Raw genomic sequence first — 18,533 nt, forward strand, 5'->3', positions numbered from 1 at the left:
TACAAGGGTCTTGCTTTCTTATCCACTCAGCCACCCTATGTCTCTTGATTGGAGCATTTAATCGGTTAACATTTAAAGTGATTATTAATAGGTACATATTGTGATTTTTAAATTTGTAGTTAGATTGTTTTCATCTTTCTTCTATTTACAGAAGTACTTTTCGTATTTCTTGCAATGCTGACTTGGTGGTAATAAATTCCTTTAGTTTATTCTTTTCTGGGAAACTCTTTATCTCTCCATCAACTTTAAATGATAGCCTTGCTGGATAAAACAATCTAGGTTGTAGGCCTTTGTTTTCCATCACTTTGAGTATCTCCTGCCACTCCCTCCTGGCCTTCAGTGTTTCTGTAGAAAAGTCATTTGACAGTCTTATGGGAGTTCCCTTGTATGTAACTCTCTGTCTTTCTCTTGCTGCTTTTAGGATTCTCTCTTTGTCTTTAACCTTTGCCATTTTAACTATAATGTGTCTTGGTTTGGACCTGTTTGGATTTATCCTGGTTGGAACTTTCTGCACTTCCTGGGCTTGTATATTGGTTTCCTTCATCAGGTTCGGGAAGTTTTCAGACATTATTACTTCAAATATGTTCTCAATTCCTTGCTTCCTCTCTTCACCTTCTGGTATTTCTATGATGCACATATTGTTGCGCTTGATGTTATCCCAGAGGTCTCTTAAACCGTCTTCATTGTTTTTTATTCTTTTTTCTTTCTGTTGTTCTGTTTGGGTGATCTCTGCTAACTTGTCTTCTAAGTCGCTGATTCGATCCTCTGCTTCATCTAACCTACTGTTAATTCCTTCAAGTGAGTTCTTTATTTCAGTAATTGTGTTCTTTATTTATAACTGGTTGTTCATTATGCTTTCTCTATCCTTCTTTATGTTGTCTCTACGCTCCTTAAACATTCTTATCATCAGTGTTCTGAACTCTTTCTCTACTAGTTTGGTTACCTCTGTTTCATTTGGTTCCATTTCTGGAGATTTCTTCTGTTCTTTTATTTGGGACATGTTTCTTTGTTTCCCCATTCTGGCTGACTCTCTGTGTTTGCTTCGATGTATTAGGTAGATCCCCTAGAGTTCTTAGTTCTTGCTGGGTTATCTAATGTAGTATGTGTCCTTTATATTTGACTTGCACTACTTCATTCTTCTCCTCTGCGTGTGCTCCAAAGGTGACTCTTGCATTGTGAATATTGTCCTGTTAAAGAAGATCTTTAATTGCTTTTCGCTTGTGAGTAGGTGGGGTTAACTCCTAGGCTGACTAGTTGTGAGACTTTGCTCTGCCCACCGCGGGGTGTTCTGTTGCGTAAGGGTTGACCACTTAAATGTGGTTTGGCCTCTTTGGGCTCTTGTGCCTGTAGAGAATTCCCTCTGGGTGTGTCACTTTTAGGTCAAACCCGACAGTACTCTTGTTTGGTGTGGAGTTGGCCTCTGGGTGTGTTGAATCTTGTGCCTCTTAAGCTGGGCCCTGTTAGGGCAATTTCAGAACAAAGCTAATCACCAAGCACAACAACAACAACAACAACAACAAATAAAAAATCAAATACATTCACATGTAAAAACAACCGACACCCACACTCAACACAGGCAAAGATATCAAAGATATAAAGACAAAACAAAACAAACAAACAAACAAACAAACAAACAAAAGCAGTACCAGTCTTGGCTTAAGCCCACCAAGTAATCTCCAGGTTGTCCTCTGCTGTACCAAAGAGTCCTCTGTGTATTGTGCAGGCAGAGCCAGTCACCTGGTACCCAGAGTGACATTGAGACTGCAGATTTAGATGCATGGGGCTGAGGGGTCTGGATGGTAGTTTCTACAAAGTCAGTGCAGTTTCTGCCCTTGCCTGCACCTATGCGCACTGAGAGTAGCACCACCAGCCCTGTGTCAGTTCTCCTGAGTCTTAGGGAACTTCTTTTGTGTGTGTATGAGTGTGTGTGTGTGTGTGTGTGTGTGTGTGTGTGTGTGTGTGTGTGGCGGGCGGGAGATTTCTGAGCTGCTGAAAGCCCGGAGCTGCCTCTGCCACCTACTGCTGATCCCTGGGAATGCCTCCGCAGTTGTAATTGCCCTGCCCTAGGCAGGCCAGAAAGGGTGGGGGCTGGGGATGGAGGGGTCGTCTCTCTCCCAGCCCAGCTGTGTCACACTCCTCCCGCAGGCCAGAAAAGTGGTGTCTGGGGTGAAGGAGTCTCTTCTCTCCTAGCCCAGCAAAAATCACATTCTTCCCAACCTCTTCCCTGTGTCAGAGCTGCAGGCCGGTCTTCCCAAAGCCTGAGCACTAAGGCTCCTCTGTAATCTGACACTACGCCTCAGTTCAGGGGCCAGTTTAAATCTCTGGAAGGGTGGGGGTAGGGTTGGAAGAGCTGGGGGGAGGGGCCCAGGTATGGAGTTTGTGTCCTTTGTCCGACCTAGGGCCCAACTGGCTGCCCCCTCATTGGGAGAGATCAGCTGTGCGACACAGGGAAAGAGCCTACCTCCTGGCTTTTGTGTTCTCTGTTCTGTCCTTGGATCCCCTGCATCTCTGCAGCTGCGGATGCTGTGGGCGTTTCCACCTCCGCAGATGTGGGCCGCGTTTCCACTCCGCTCCCTTCCCTATTACCCTGCTCACCCAATTTGCCCACCTTCAAGTAATCCTTGCACGAGTCTCTTAGCTGTTCTGCGTGATGAGCAGAGAGTCCTTTGATGGGTTATAGATGTCTCGTTTGTGATAAGATCTGGAGGAAAACTCAAAAAGTGCGCCCCGCTGCTGCCATTCCTATGACGTCACTCTCCAAAAAAAAAAAAAATGTGCCTTCTTCACTGCTTCCCCTCCGATGGACCTTTGAAAGGCTTCTGTCTCAGAGCAGGAGAGAAGCAGACCCTCCACAAGCATATTTTAAAGTGTCAAGTCTGAATATTTAGTGTGGATAGAGTCACTGTATCCTAAACCCCAAAGTAAATGTGGGAGCAGGGATGAAGTGTTCTGTCAGTGTAAGCTTTCAAATAAAATTGTTACAGGGAATTGCCCAGAATACCAAACCTCATTGCTGAAAACCACTGTAGTAAGATCAGGGAAGTATGAAGTAAGCCATTTATATTCCATGAACCATTGGCCAGCCGAGTCTATCTATGAAATATTGAAGGTGCAACGTTAAATTGACCATGATTGGTTTAGCACGGAAATAGTGTTCTTTTTGTTTTATTTGATTCCTATATATATTAGGCTTAGTTGCTTTATTGAATTTTGCAAAACTTGATTTATAGAAAAAATTAAAATCTCTGGTAAGTTACCTGTAGATTCCATGAAAGAGGTAACTTATTCCCAGCAAATGAAAGAATAACCTAAGACATAGTTGGTGTCATTTCAGGTTTCCTTTTCCATGTGTGTGTTTGAGTGGAGGAAGCATCATAGGGTCTTATCCTGTGTAGTCATGCTGCATGCTATACTTTCTTAACATTACCATGCAGAAATGCGTCTGCATTTGGTTGACATCTAGTCAATCTTTGCGGTGTCTAAAATAAAAAGGGTATGAAAACATGGAAAAAAAGAAATTTGGAAATTGTATTGTATAATTTTAAAAGATAATTTTTGACACATAAAAAAAGGACATGGACAATTTTAGGAACAATGGGAAAGTGCTAAAGGCAGGGGAATGTATGGAAAAATGGAAACAGCTCTCATTTCCATTTGTGAGGGATTTGGTACTTGTTTGATCACAGAATAGAAATATTATTGGCTGAGAAGCCCCTGTCATATTGGTGCATTCTTAGTCTTTTGTCCTTTGTTCTCTTTTTATCTTCTTACCTTGGGCAATCCTATATAAAGCCATTGTTTCAACTCTAGTTATTTGCAAACACCCAACAAATATATTTCTAGCCTTAGACTCTCTGCTGTACTCCAGACCCAATATGCACTGCTTACCACACAACTTTAATTAGAAGTCACCGAAGCAAACTCTAGCTCCATATGTTTAAAACTAAACTCATATTTTTTCCCCCAAACATCCCCTGCCCATTCCATATTTTATCCATCCAGTTAGAAACCTGGTTATTCTCCTGAACTCCTCTGTATTCCTTTTCTTCCAAACCATATTATTTCTCATGGGTGTATATTCTGCCTTCTGAATAAATCTCAAATGTGTACAATTTTTTCCAACTCAGTTTCTATTTTCTTAGTCCAGACACTTTTCATTTCTTGTCTGAAATACTATAAAATGTTTTACCTGTTCATCCTACAGCAAGCCTAATTTTTGATTCCTATCTCTCATAATGATGGTTAAGGTTATGTGTCAATTTGACTGAGCTAAGTGATGCCCAGATCGCTGGTAAAACATAATTTCTTGGTGTGTCTATGAGTGTGTTTCTGGAAGAGATCAGCATTTGAATTAGTAGGCTGAATAAAGATGATTCACCATCACCAATGTGTGTGGGTATCATTTGGTCATGTAAGGGCCCAGATGGAAACAAAAGGTAGAGGAATGGCAGATTCTCTCTTCTTGAGCTGGGACATCCATCTTCTTCTGCCCTCAGACACCAGAGCTCCTAGTTCTTGGACCTCCAGGAGTTACACCAGCTGCTTCCCTCCCTTTGGCTCTCAGGCCTTCCAGCTCATACTCAATTATGGTGCCAGCTATCCTAGCAACTTGCAGACTGCAGATGGTGGGACTTCTCAGCTTCCATAACCACATGAGCCATTTCTTACAATAAATCTCTTATTTGTATGTATATATATCCTACTGGTTCCATTTCTACCTACATTTTAGTCTCATTCCCACCATCTTCCTTCATGTATATGTTACTTCAAAGATACAGATGTTTCATGCTTCTAAACTTTTACAGTGTTACAGTCCCCTAAAATATCATGTGCCCATTAAACAAGTGATAGCTCTTTTAAAATAGTCCAAATCAATTTCATCATATATGGATTACTCAGAATCCCCAGTTTGATTATACTAAGCCACTCTTTACTCACCACACATTGTTTAATATTCTATCATAGCTCTTTCAACATCATACTATAATTGTATTGTCATTAATTTGTTTATATATTCCCCCAATAGACTGACATTGCTTTTCATTTTAATATACAGATTTCTCCATTTGGTCAACTTATTTGAATAATTAATCAACTCAACCAAAAAGTAATAATTCATCATTCACTAGCTAATGTAAATTATAAACTATACTATTAGGATCTGAAATGATTAAACATATTTATCTCTTTCCTTTTTTCTCTTCTTGAAATTGCAAAGAAATAAGCAAGGCTTTGTCCTTAGATAATTTATTTTTTTGTCACACTATCTCATTTTGTGCTTTCATCAATTCTCATGGCATTAAATATAATCTGTATACTGATGACTCTCCCCAACCCCCAAAACCTCTCTCTTACAATCCAGATCCAAGTATTGTACTTCTTAATTGACATTCTACTTGGGTGTGTTATGGGTATTTTAAACTTTACACATCACAAATTCATCAAATGGTATTTCCCCCAAACCAGTTCCTCTTGCAGCCTTCCCCATCTTGGTAAACCTCGACCCCATTATTTCAGTAGTCCAAGTACAAAACCTTGTTTGAAATCCCCTTTACTTTTCTTTGTCTCACATGCCACATCTGGATCATCAGGAAATTCTATTGATCCCATATTCCAAAATATGTTAAAAATTCAACTATTTTACAATACTCGATTAATATCACCCTGGTCCAAGTTTCTGTTGTCTCTCACCTAGATTAGTTCACTTGTCTCGTAAGTCATCTTTCTGCTTCAATACTCGGTCCTTTGCAGTCTATTCTCATTCCAGCAGCCTAAATAATCCTTTAAAAATGAAGTTAAATTCTCTTACTTTTCTGCTAATACTCTTCAAGTTTCTTGTCTCAAAGTGAAAGCACAAATCTTACAAGCGCTGGTAAAGCACTGAGCTATCTGACACCCTTAACTCTGTCTCCTACATCTCTCTTTCTCTCTCACTCACCTTTGGCCACACTGGCCTCTTTGCTCTTTCTCCAACAATACAATCAAATCTCTGCCTCAGGACCTTTGCACTTGCTGTTTCTTCTGACCAGATGTTCACATGGTTGGTTCCCTATTTCTTTCAGATCTTTATTCAATTAAGACTTTCTCAGTGATGTCAGCTCTAGAGACCCAATTTAAAGTTTCAACTACCTCATTCTCAATATTTTCTATTCCCTTTTCTCCACTAAAATATAAGATCCTTGAGGTAGGAACTTCAGTCTGTTTTGTTTATTATGAACTTCCGTGTTCCATGAGAGTGCCTAGAACATAGCAGACTTTAAATAAAAATGTGTGAAATGAAAAGAGATTTAATAGGGAGAGGAATTTTACTGACTAATCTATAGAGTGGACAACTAAGAATTCCCTCAAATAATAGCTCTAGTTGACAATCACCATTTGGTCAACTTATTTGAATAATTAATTAGTAAGTAACAGAAGCTGAACATTTTTTTAGAGTAGATGGAGCCTCCATGGTGGAACTACAAGATGGAAATCTTTGATTCCCAAATGGATTTTTATATAAAGGAGATATAGCTGATTCTTTAGATTATACAACGTATATTATTACAGTGAAGTTTCTGTCTTGACAAGAAACTTTAAAATTTTATGTACTAAGGAGACTGTGCTTCTTGTTATATTTAGATATCTTCGACAGAGTCAATAACTTTTACTCTTAAACATCTTTTTGAAGCATCTTTTTGAAAATGTTGCTTTTCCCCTTTCTAGTTCTGGACCATAAAAAATAATTTTGCTAGTTTTATTTTTCTCTTAGAAGATTCTGTTTGTGTTCCTGTCCACATTAAAGTCAATATTCATATTATTTGAATATATATTTTTTAATTTCTGGGGCATTTCATTAGAAAACACATGTGAATGATTCTGGATTTAGAAATATAATTATGTTTTCTTTATTATAATATATTATTTTTAAATTATCAGGCATTTTAAAATCATGGAACTTAAAAATCTGTCCTCAGAAGGTAAAATCATATTTCTAATGAATTTATGTATTTGCCTCAGGAAAACTCTGAGGTGTTAAAAAATCTTCTCTGCAAATATCTTATTAATTACTATTTTAGAGTTCAGTTATAAGTTATGATGACAATGATTACCGCTGAGGCAAAATAACATGTACCCCACCACATGTTATAAATAAACAGATAAGGGAAGCCTACTGTGAATTTTTAAATTCAGGGTAGTTTCCCACAGTTTCAGCAATAATGAGCATTGATAGATGGTTTTCATACTATTTACTAAAACAGCTTTACTTTTCATGAAAATGAGGGTAGGGAAAATGTGACATTTGAATAAAGTTTTACATTTTGAACAAGTAATAAAAATAAAATTAAAGGTTACCTTTCTAAAGTCATGATTGATAACAATCGCTTAGTTTAACTGCATTTTATAGGTTAGGTAAGCAGTTTAAATTAAAAAGTGACCTACACAAATATGCAGTTTCGAAACGAAATAAAAGTTAATAGCTTTTCTTTGTGACTAAGAAACCTGATGGGATTTTGAATTTCTATAGATTTGAGAAATTAGAAGGATATATTTTGTAGTGCCTTTATATAAAACTTGTTTGAAGACTCGTTTTTCTTGGAATAATGTTTCTGTTATGACTACTAAAGCATTCCCTTGGATGTTGCAACATGTTTGAAACATAGTTTATTACAATCAATTATATTGTAAGACACCATAGATGGTCTCTAAGGATGAGTTTATAAAATACACCCTCTTATCTATAGAACCTCTACAATTAAGAATTCCTCCAGGGAATCACCTGGTTGCCACAATTAGGAGAGCTCGAGATGGTTCTATAACTGTGAGACAACTAAATACAGTGCTGTATGCTGTGGCATAAATTTTTAGTTGTCTGCTGTAGAGTGGTAGATAATCCAAAATCTAGTGTATTATTTTCATTATGGTTCACTTAGACTTGTCTTAAACTGAACTTGCATTCCTAATCAAACATCCTATAGTTCTAATGGAAGGTAATTTGAAGTGAGCTAAATTATAGCACATTTCTCTCTATATAAATTATATATTTAAAATATGTAAAAGAGGTGTTTGTTTCATTTTTCAAGGAGTCGCTCAGAATATTATTTGGCCTCTAAATTAGTTTTACTTGTTCCTCAATACTTATGTATATTTCATTCCCCAGTTATCAATACCCATTTTTCAAATCACTGTTTTATTTTCTTTTTAGCTTTATTTGTAAACTTAATTAAGACATTTGGACATTTTGGGAGAACAGGCTTTCCTTAAGGGTCTATGTCTTTCTACAAACTCACTATCAAATGAATAAAACAATTGAGAATGCTATAGATACTAAAATAAAACAATTTTGCTTGTAAAAATTAGAAATATTTCAAATTGTCTGAAAAAAAAATTAGTTCCAGTTCAATATATGTATGAAAATGGAGTCTACTTAGAGTTTATTCTTTAATCATACATTGTGCATTAAGCAAAAATTAAATAGCTCATTATAACATTAAGTGATTTTTATTTGATTTGGCTGTTTTCTTTTAGGTTGGCATAGTGGTCAGTACTGGTCTTTATAACTAATTAAGGCCAGTGTACCTCAAATTTACACATATGTTTAAAACAAATGTGTAAATACATATATATGTAATATTAATATAGAGTTGAATAATTGGTGGGCAAAATATTTCCTTTTTTAAAATAAATGTCACGGTCATTTATGTATTTAATACATATAAGTGTGTAAATCAAGACTTAAATGTTATTTTAAATACTGTAGCAATTTAATATTTAAAGTCATCTTATAGCAAACATACATGCATAATACTAAGTCCTCTTGTGTATTAAATAAGTCATATTGTGAATGATCTCTTTTGTAACTTTGCCATTTTATGTTTAATGCGTTGAGTGAAGAACTTCTGTGTGAAAAAATATTAAAGTAATTTCACTTAGGAGTGCTACTTGAATTTGAAAATATTCAGACTCGTTCCAATAATTTTTCCAAAAGAAATTTAATTTACTGCACTTCCGGAAAGGCTGTCATATGGGGAAGAAAACGATAAAACTTTGGAAGACATATTTTCCTTTTGTATTTACTATGGCAAACAAGTTGTACATTCTACTTTTGTTTAAAATATTCAATCTCTACATTTTAAAAAGTGACAAAGTGAAAATATTGTCATGCAGGGCGGCAGGCGGGGTCTCAGCTCCCACTCCCCACACAAGAACACAGGATATGGTGAGGCCAAAAAGGAACACCCACGGAGCCATAAATAGGGAGTCATACCACCATAGTCTCGCTGGTGGCTGGGTTGGAGACACAGGAAACAGGAGCCACACAATCCTCAAACCACCGCCCATTTGTCACTGCCAACCAACCTGACTTGGTAGCTGTAATTCACCCTAACTGCAATCCGCTGCTCTTGCTAGCTCAGCCACCATCTTCTTGCTAGTCCCCATTTTCTGCTAGCATAGCCACGGCAGTTATATTAGTGGCCAATGGCTCACTGGTTACAGCTGATAGCCAACAAGCCACAGCTGATGGCCATCTAAGCACAGTTGATGGTCATTTACTACCTGAGCTAGCACCTTTCCATGTGAGGCCGAGAGCCTGGAAAGTGCACTCCTGGCTCTGTCCCCACATATATGCCTCTAAGTTTGTAGATTTTAGTAATAATTTTATATATTAAACTACTTTAGAAAAAATCCCCACTCACTCCAACTAAAATAGAAGAGATCAGTAAACTCCACTGTCTTTATTGCCCTGTTCACTATCTTTCTTGTCATGAAATATTCCCCCATAATTTACTCCATAGATAGCATACATTAGTATCTGGAAAATTAGAAATTCAACCAGGTTGGTGCAATTATCTAATCAATTTAAATAGTTTAAGAGTATACTACCTGGTGTGGACAATTATTCTGCATAGTTCATACCTGGTGTGGACAATTAATCTGCATAGTTCACACTAATACTTCTGTAATAGAATGAAATGGACATTCTTCTTAACATATGCTTTCAAATTTCTTAAACTTGAATTTACATGATAAGAATGGCTCCACTATGCCAATTAAACAACTTGTAGAAGTCCCTAAATAAGTACTTATGTAGAGTTCTATTTTAGACATTGTCAAAATTGCAATTATATGATAATGTAATTTTTGTAAGTCCTCAGATAATGCTAATTTTTATATATTTGCAGAATATTTAAATGTTACACTGAAATTACTGTGAAAGAGCATAAACAGTATTTATGGTAAATGATTATTCTAATGCAGGATAGACTTGTGATAATCATTTCAATTTTTAGTAACAGTGAAACAATCTTACAGAAATGAATAAATTTTAACAATGTAAATTTTATATATGAAAAGTAGACTAATGACAAAATTTTTGCATAAAAAATTCTGTTTATCATATACATATTCTTTTAATACTTTTTCATACACTGTTTTATATTGGAGATCATTTTATATCAACACATAATATATTCTTTCTTTTTCATGGCTGCATAATACTTCGTTGTATATATTTTACTAATTTCCTACTGATAGACATTTGATCTGTGCATATCTTTGTTAATATAAAAATGATATGTTAAATATCCTTGTACATATGCATTTTGCATGAGTACATAATTCTTTACTTAATCCTCTCAATAACTCACTTAGAAAGTAAGCTACATATTATCTTCCTCTCTGGGTAAGAAAATTATAGTTCAATCAAGTTAAATAAGTTTTTCATATATACATGTTTAATAAAAATAAATATGGGCTCAAGGCTCTCCTATTCAAAAAGGGAAATCTTTCTTTTTCTTTTCAGAAAACAAAATAAAACAAAAACAGAAGGGAAGATAGAAGTTATATGGCTACTAAAAATACACAATATTACCAGTTTGTATTTATATGATACCTGGATTGTTTTGACTCTTGATACCCTGGCATGATTACGTTATATGTATTATTGATAGAGGCCTAACTTAGTGTGGGTACTTAATAAATGTTAAGTAATGAAGAAAGATACTCATGCATATATAAGATCAGAAATAAGAAAAAAATAACTCTAGTTTTTCAGGACATTACTATTAATATTGGAAATATTCAGGTTGGAGAAATAATTGTTAGAAAATCCATTAGTTAGAAGTACTCTAATTTCATTTAGTGTTCATGTATTTTCTCCTGGGGAAATGCTTTTCTATTCTATTTCTAGTATTTAAATTTTCAAATAGTTTTCTTACCATATTTCTGAATAGTATAGCTATTGCTGTTTAAACCTAATGTCCATGAATAATTTAATTGTAGTAATTTAATCCTCTGAAATACAGAAAAATAATTTGATTAATTTACTCTTCATTAAATACAGCTTTCATTTCACTGGAAGAGCATCAGTTATATTTGGAAACATATATGGCTTTTTGCTTTGACAACTGCCAGAGCTACCATAGTCAAAGGCTTGATGATCTACTACTGAATTTGAAAGGGAAAAACCACAAAAAATTTACAAGCACACTACAGAAAGATGTCAAAATTTCCCAGAAGTAGATGTGACTGAATAGTTTAAATGCACTGTCATGAAATTCTAGACACATGGAACTTAATGCAAACGAGTAAACTCATGAATTGAAATGAAGTAACACTTCTTTAAGGATGCAAATTAAAAAGGAAACATCAAAATAATGAAATCTGCCATTTTTTTCTCCACTGAGAAAATTCTCTACTAGATCTCAAAAACAGGCCTGGATCTTTGGAAAACAATGATAGAAAAAAGGTATTTGATGTAGAAATGGGTACTGAGAATTTTCCCAAGACACTACAGTTAGTATTTTAATAACTTTATAGGAAAACTACTATAATTAGTTGTATTCACTACACCTAGTTAAATATTAATTAAATCAGAGCATATTGCCGAAGAAAAATGAATTTATTTTCAAAATCATTGTAGAAATCAATGTCACTATTTGATTATCTCCACAGATTAGAACAATTCCTTTGTGTGCCAATGAAACTTTCTATCAAATATTCTGCTCTGATGTTTTAGGATTGTACATTTCAAATATTCAGGGAAATAATCAAACTTAAGTTTAGCAATTTTTAAAAGAACTATTCTTATACAAAGTAATATGTTTGTATTATTGAGAATTTGGAACTCATAGGAAGTTACAAAGAAGGAAATAAAAACCCCCCAAATGCTAACACTTATGGGTAACCAACTTTAATAAGCAGACACATTTTCTTCCAGTATTTTTTTTTACTACAGATGAAATATAGTGTTAAATTGAATTTGAATACCACGTAGTATTATTATGATAGAAAATGAGTGTAATATATCATATCACAATCACAATACAATTTTTATATAAACATTTTTTCTATGAATCAGTTTCTATTTCCCTAGGGTAGATATCTGGAAGCAATTTTAGGGGAGAAAGACTGAAAGTACGTACAGGGGGAGTGGGGTGAATGTGGGGAATACAGCCCTGTGGTAGCTTCATAATTCTTATCAGTTCTGCTCTTTGTTATACTGAATTGATGACTCTGTCTTGTGTTGTTGTTTTTTTTCTTTACTTAGCAACAATGTATATTGTGCCCATATTTTCTAAGGCATGGTCCATCTGACCAGCTGCATCAACATCTCTAGAGCACTTCTTCAAACGCAGATTTGAAGATCCATCCAACATTCACTGTGAGAGTGAGATAGTTCTATTAATATACAATTTTAACAAGCTCCCTGCATGTTCTCATGTGATTTAAGATTTGAAAACCTCTGCTGAGGTAGCTATGACTATTCTTGATTAATGGGAGAAATCTGGAGGTTAAAGCTTTTTTTCTGTTTTTGACTCAAAAAACATGAAAGAATTCATTCAGATTTGCTTGAATCACAGATCTACCACTAGCTATGTGACCCTGGGCAAACTTATCTGAATTCATATATGTCCAAATGAAGATGACAATACTGGCAATATCTATTTGAATGATTTTTTAAAGAGTAAAATAAAATAATGTATTTGAATCTTGATGGTACAAAACCTGACTGATATAATGTAGGCACTCAACAAATGTTAGTCTCCGTCATTAGAAGTAAGAGGGAATTTTAAAGATCAGCTAGATTTATACTCAATTTTGTTCACAGAGGAACTATTCTCAGAGAAAAGTTGGTTGCTGAAAACATCAGAAGAATAGCCTGGAATTAAAAAAAGTCGTCGTTGAGGTAAGTTCCGTTGAGTCAAAATAAAATAAAAATATGTGTTTGGAAGAAGGGCTCCACACATATACACAAATGTCTTATGTGTATAGTACTATTCACATATGTTAGGCAGTGGCAAGTACAAAGAAAATGTTTGTGAACCACCCATTTAACCTGAGCTCTATTTATTTTACTGAGTATGTGTTCCTCTATGAACCACCTGTGACATACATGAGACTACACCTCACCAACGAGCCCCAGAGACTCCACTTGGAAATCTGCAACATTTGCTCTGAGGCCACCCATGCTTCCTTCAGGCGAGTCAGTCAGTGACTGCACTTGACGGGGCTACTAAAGCAGGTCCCCTCCCAGGAGATGTAGTACTCCTTTGTCCTCTGACTTTGGCTTGAGGAGCCCCTTTCTGACCTTGCTGAACAGTCCTTACACTGTATGGCAATTTAGGACGTACCCTCCCAACCTCCCTTTCCTTGTTCTTGCATTTGGACGTAAGCCTACATCCTAGTCTGACAGCTCTCCGAGCTCTTTGTGATTCCTTATCTGTTTTCTCTCATAAACATTTTCCCTAATAAAATCCTGATCATTTAACCCCATCTTGGTATTTGTTTTAAATTTGTTTCAAAATTAGGTTTTTGAAGGATCTGAATTAATCTAGCTCCCCAAGTTCCCACCCCATCTCACCAGCTAGAACATCACTTTCTCTATGCCAACAATCTTAACTAATCAAATCTTGTATTTTTGATATTTAGGATAAAGTATATTGGAAATTAATGAATGAATTATTTATTTATTAAACACCACTACACAAGTGACTCATAGTGAATAAATGAAGAAGTAAATTATATAAATTCACTGCCATCATGAAAGCCACATTCAATTGTTCTTTAATAATTGGTAAAACAGATGGGGCACATATGTAAATGCAATATATATGTAGAAACTGGTGGGAAAATATAGTCTAGTGACTTGACAAACTCTGGACTCAGTGATATGAGTATGAATGGATTTAGGTGGGAAAAGGTTAATTGGATAGAAACAAGTATAGAGGTTGGGAGATGGAGCCAGGTCATAATTGTTCAGAGTTTTCAGAGAATCAATAAATCCTCATGTGCTCTAGTTGTGCCTAGAGATTAAATAGACAAATGCATACATATGCAAATAATTTTTTCTTTTATGTATAATGACATTATAACTAATGATGATATTAATGAATGGCAGATATGTTTGTCAATGTGGATTGCCTTAATTAGTGGATTCTTAAAACAACTATTATCATATGGGGAAAAAATTATTTTTCATTAAAAAGATGTCCCTTTCAAAACAGAACACAATGGGAAATGCTACAAGTATATTAGAAATATTAATAAAGGAGAAATCATATGTATGTGAGGATAACTTCCAGGAGAACATGAAATTTGAGGTGGGTCCTTAGAAGTGACTAGCTTTTGTCTGGGAACAGAAAAGATGAAGGGGCATCATACATGGATATAGCATTTGTAAATTTTGAGACCTTAAGTGCTTTGTGACATTCTAAGAATTTTATATGATAACGTATATATTCATTTTAACATCATTATGGGTTTAGTAGCAATATACCTATGCTAAAGAAATAGAGAATGAAGCTCAGAGAGATGAGTTAACATGTTCAAGTAGGTAACACCTACTAAACAATGGAAGGAGATATGACTGAGGCCAGTAGCACACATGTCTCACGCCTGCTCCAGGCATTCCCAGGGATTTGGGATTATATAATTTATTACTAGTTTGGTCTGTGGGAGGACATTTGTTTTCCCAGGATATAGCTTACTTGATTGTCCTCATTGTATTCATTCATTTATATATATATTTCATTGCTCTGTATAGAGATAAAACATATAAAACCAGTTTATGGGTGGTTTAAAACGTCCCTTCATTCAGGACACAAAGCACCAAGCATAATGACCTGTTTACCATGTACAAAGGATACTAGCACGTATTCGGAATAGGGCAGTAAGTTCAATAGACACATAAATATACAACATATCCTATGTTATCAGGAAGGGAAACTGACTTCTGATGGGGAAGAAAATGGCAGTAGCTCCTTTTTTTTTTTTGTTAATTCAAGTTTATTGGGGTGACAATTGTTAGTAAATTTGCATAGATTTCAAAAGCCAGTGATAACCAGGAAGTAAGATTTACCAAGAGGAATTCAGACAGAGTACATGGGCAGAGTTTTCTTCTTGTGAAGTTCACAGAAACTGTTTTTGGGGAGGGGGCAACCTTTTAAGAATAGAATATGATGATAAGGACATGCTGATGTAACAAATCAATCAATCAGTCAAACAAACCAAAAATCAGTTTGGAAGTAAAGGACTTCTCACATTGAAATTATACAATTTTTTCCAGGAAAACAGCTCCTTACATACCTTTTATATATTTTAAGTCTAACTTTTATTACACTATTTCAGCAGTTTGTAAGCAAGAGCTTGTCAGATTGCACAGACTGGACTGAGATTCTCCAAACAGGACAATCCTTTAATCCATCACTGAATCAATCAACGGCATTTTATAAGAGACCCACATGTGGAGAGCAAGATCTGAAAGAATACTGTAAAAGGATCAAGGATCCCAGTGCTGTTCCCCTGAAGCTTATGGCCCCAGGAAAACACAAGGTAGACCTATAAAATTATAAATTGAAGTGACAGAAACATCTGCCAGATGGAAGTCCACAGCTGTAAAGAGATGTTTAGTGAGTGTTCAGTATTCAGGGAAGTGCACAGGAAGAAGTTTAGGGTGACTGAAACTCAAAGAAACCAAGTGGGGTTAGTTTGGAGATGCTTCGTGAAGGAATGGATTTTTTTGGCTGGGTTATAGGAAACATTATCTGGAGGCATAAAACTCTTTTATTTCTTTGTGGTATTCCCCAGGTGAACTCCCTATTAAATTGGTGTGATTATGGTTGTCTTTATTTCCTTTCTTCCCCCATTTCCTTTAGAGAACAGCCTGGTTGGGACTATATTGACTGAATACCTCCTCCCGATAAGAGACCTGAATTGACAGGGCTATCCTTGGTTGTAAGACTCGGATTCTTAAAACTTTTTAATATTCTCCCTCTGTTTGTCTTACACCTGAGCCTGCTCTCATTACAACACCAGGGCACATGGCCAAGTCTTTCATCTTGCTACCTTCACTTCCTAGCAATCACAGTCATTCAGTTGTCTCTCCTGTCTTTAAAGACCTTCCGAAAGTGTTTTTAAAGAAAACATAATAAGGATCATTACTGTAGTGGATTTATATTGTGTCAATTTAACCAACCTGGAATGACAGTTCTCAGAATTCCCTGTGGGTATGCATGGGATTTGGAAGGGGAAATGTGAATCAGTGGCCATATTCATTTCACATTTGGGAAGACGGGTTGCAGGGCATGAAACTGTTTTGCAACTCAAAGCACTTGCTCACATATCTCCTGGCTTACCTTGTCCATGTGGGGATGCAGCTGTGCCTGTGGATTCTCTAGCTCTTTCTTGACCATCCTTCAGTTTCTCTGAATCTTGGGCCAGATGTGTACTTAGGTTTGTGAGAAAGTAAGCCAACTTATTCTGCAGGACATCAACATGATGGAAGGTGGAGGTGAGGAGAACAAAGGTTCCAGTCTAAAGACATGGATTCTAGTTGACTTTAGTGGGTTACAGTTTCTCATTGCTGCCACTTACTTCACCTCTATCTTCCATCCTGAACCACCTGCTTTGTACCAGATGCAGATAATAGCTTCTTATAGACAGTTCAAGGAGCTACCACAATTTCATAAGGGTGAATGAATTCTCTTAATAGGTCAATATCCATATCTACTCATATATATATGGGGATACATACATGCACACACAATATACACTTATGTTTTATATATGTGTCACACATATATGTACATCGTATGTATATTTGTGAGTATGTATATATATGTGTGTGTATAGATATATAAGTCCTCACTTAATGTTATTGATATCATCTGCAACTTTAAGCAAAACAACATATAAAAAAAAACAATTTTATCATAGGCTAATTGATATAAACAAGAGTTAATTTCCTACGCCATCTCATCAACATTTTAATGAAACGACTTTGAACAGAATGGCATTATTTGAGAACCTGAGGTATTTACTTTGGTGCAAGTTCTTCAGCTTGTTTTCTACCTTCCAAAATATTATCTTTTTAACCTGGATTGAGAGAAATAAGAATAGATCTGAATTCTGTGCCTGGCTAACTCCTCTTTCTTTCTTCAGCCTGAACTCATTGGTCATTTTCCTAGAGAAGACTTCCCCAACCCCCTTAAATTTCTTTCCAATGACATCAGTTCTCCTACTTCACAGAAGTTTTCACATAATTTATATTCTGCATAAACATAAATTGAATTTATTTGCTTAATGTCAGTTTTCTTCAATAGATGGTAAGTCCCAAAAAGACAGAAACCACATCTGTTTTGTTTGCTGCCATTTCCCAGAGCCTGAGTTGGTGCCTGGAGTATGTTAGGTGTCCTGTATATGTTTATTGAATGAATGTATACCCATTTTATACCCTCTCTCTTTGTTACCTTTTCTGCATCCTTTACTGTTGGTCCAAAATTGCATCCATCAATGTACATAGAGATGTGCGTTATGTATGTTCATTCTAAACCAATAATTGCCCTCACTAAAAGAACCTATTAATTTCCAAATCAGCTCCTCCACCTTTATGTAAAACTTGCTTCCTCTGACATCATGCTGTCTAGTTATAACCCCTCTATCTCTGCTCAGCCTGTTCATCTCCTGAGCATATATCTATCCCATCAACTTCATCATGTTTTTGTATATTCATTCACACATGCATTTATTGGATAACTATTTGTTGAATACTTATTATGTATCATATCCTGTGATTGAGTTATGAGGTCCTGGATTTCCCTATTCTCCGGGGTCTGAGAGGAATTCTTGAGCTATTTCTATTTAATCCAATCAAGGACAGGTTCTGGAAGCTTTCCCTGAGGTACCTCTACTGCCCTCTTTGGCCATCTAATGTCCCTCTTAGTGATTCTCAGTGCTCACAGGTATCAGGAGCTTTGGAAGTGGGTGGGCCTGGGAGTATTTGGATGAGCTGTGAAAGTTTTGAGGCATGGTTAACTGTGAAACACTAGAGAGGTGATACGCAGTTGGCTGTTGCCATGTGCCTTCACCAGAGAGCCACGGGACCCTACGCATCTCCTCAGTGCAAGGAAGAGCTCTGCTCACACTGTGCTCTCTTGTTACTTTGTAGCCCAACTCTTCATCAGCTTTCTTCCTAATTGGCTAATTATCTTTAAATAATAGGACAGGCTCTTACTGAATTATGCTTTTTCATTTGCAAAATGCTTTTAGTGGTT

At 35.9% G+C, this 18,533-nt stretch overlaps 1 long non-coding RNA gene across 1 annotated transcript in view; it reads left to right on the forward strand.

Moving 5' to 3' along the window:
* The window catches only part of LOC148755699 (uncharacterized), a 54,924-nt gene extending 39,117 nt beyond the window's left edge, over positions 1 to 15,807 (forward strand). The window contains exons 2-3 of the long non-coding RNA XR_016018472.1: positions 13,091 to 13,168; positions 15,610 to 15,807. This is a non-coding gene — a long non-coding RNA (uncharacterized LOC148755699). The remainder of the gene's footprint in view (positions 1 to 13,090; positions 13,169 to 15,609) is intronic.
* Positions 15,808 to 18,533: the final 2,726 nt, after the last annotated feature.

Source organism: Rhinolophus sinicus, chromosome 14 (assembly GCF_057876585.1).
Source record: "Rhinolophus sinicus isolate RSI-liver-muscle chromosome 14, RSI-T2T, whole genome shotgun sequence".
Lineage (NCBI taxonomy): Eukaryota > Metazoa > Chordata > Mammalia > Chiroptera > Rhinolophidae > Rhinolophus > Rhinolophus sinicus.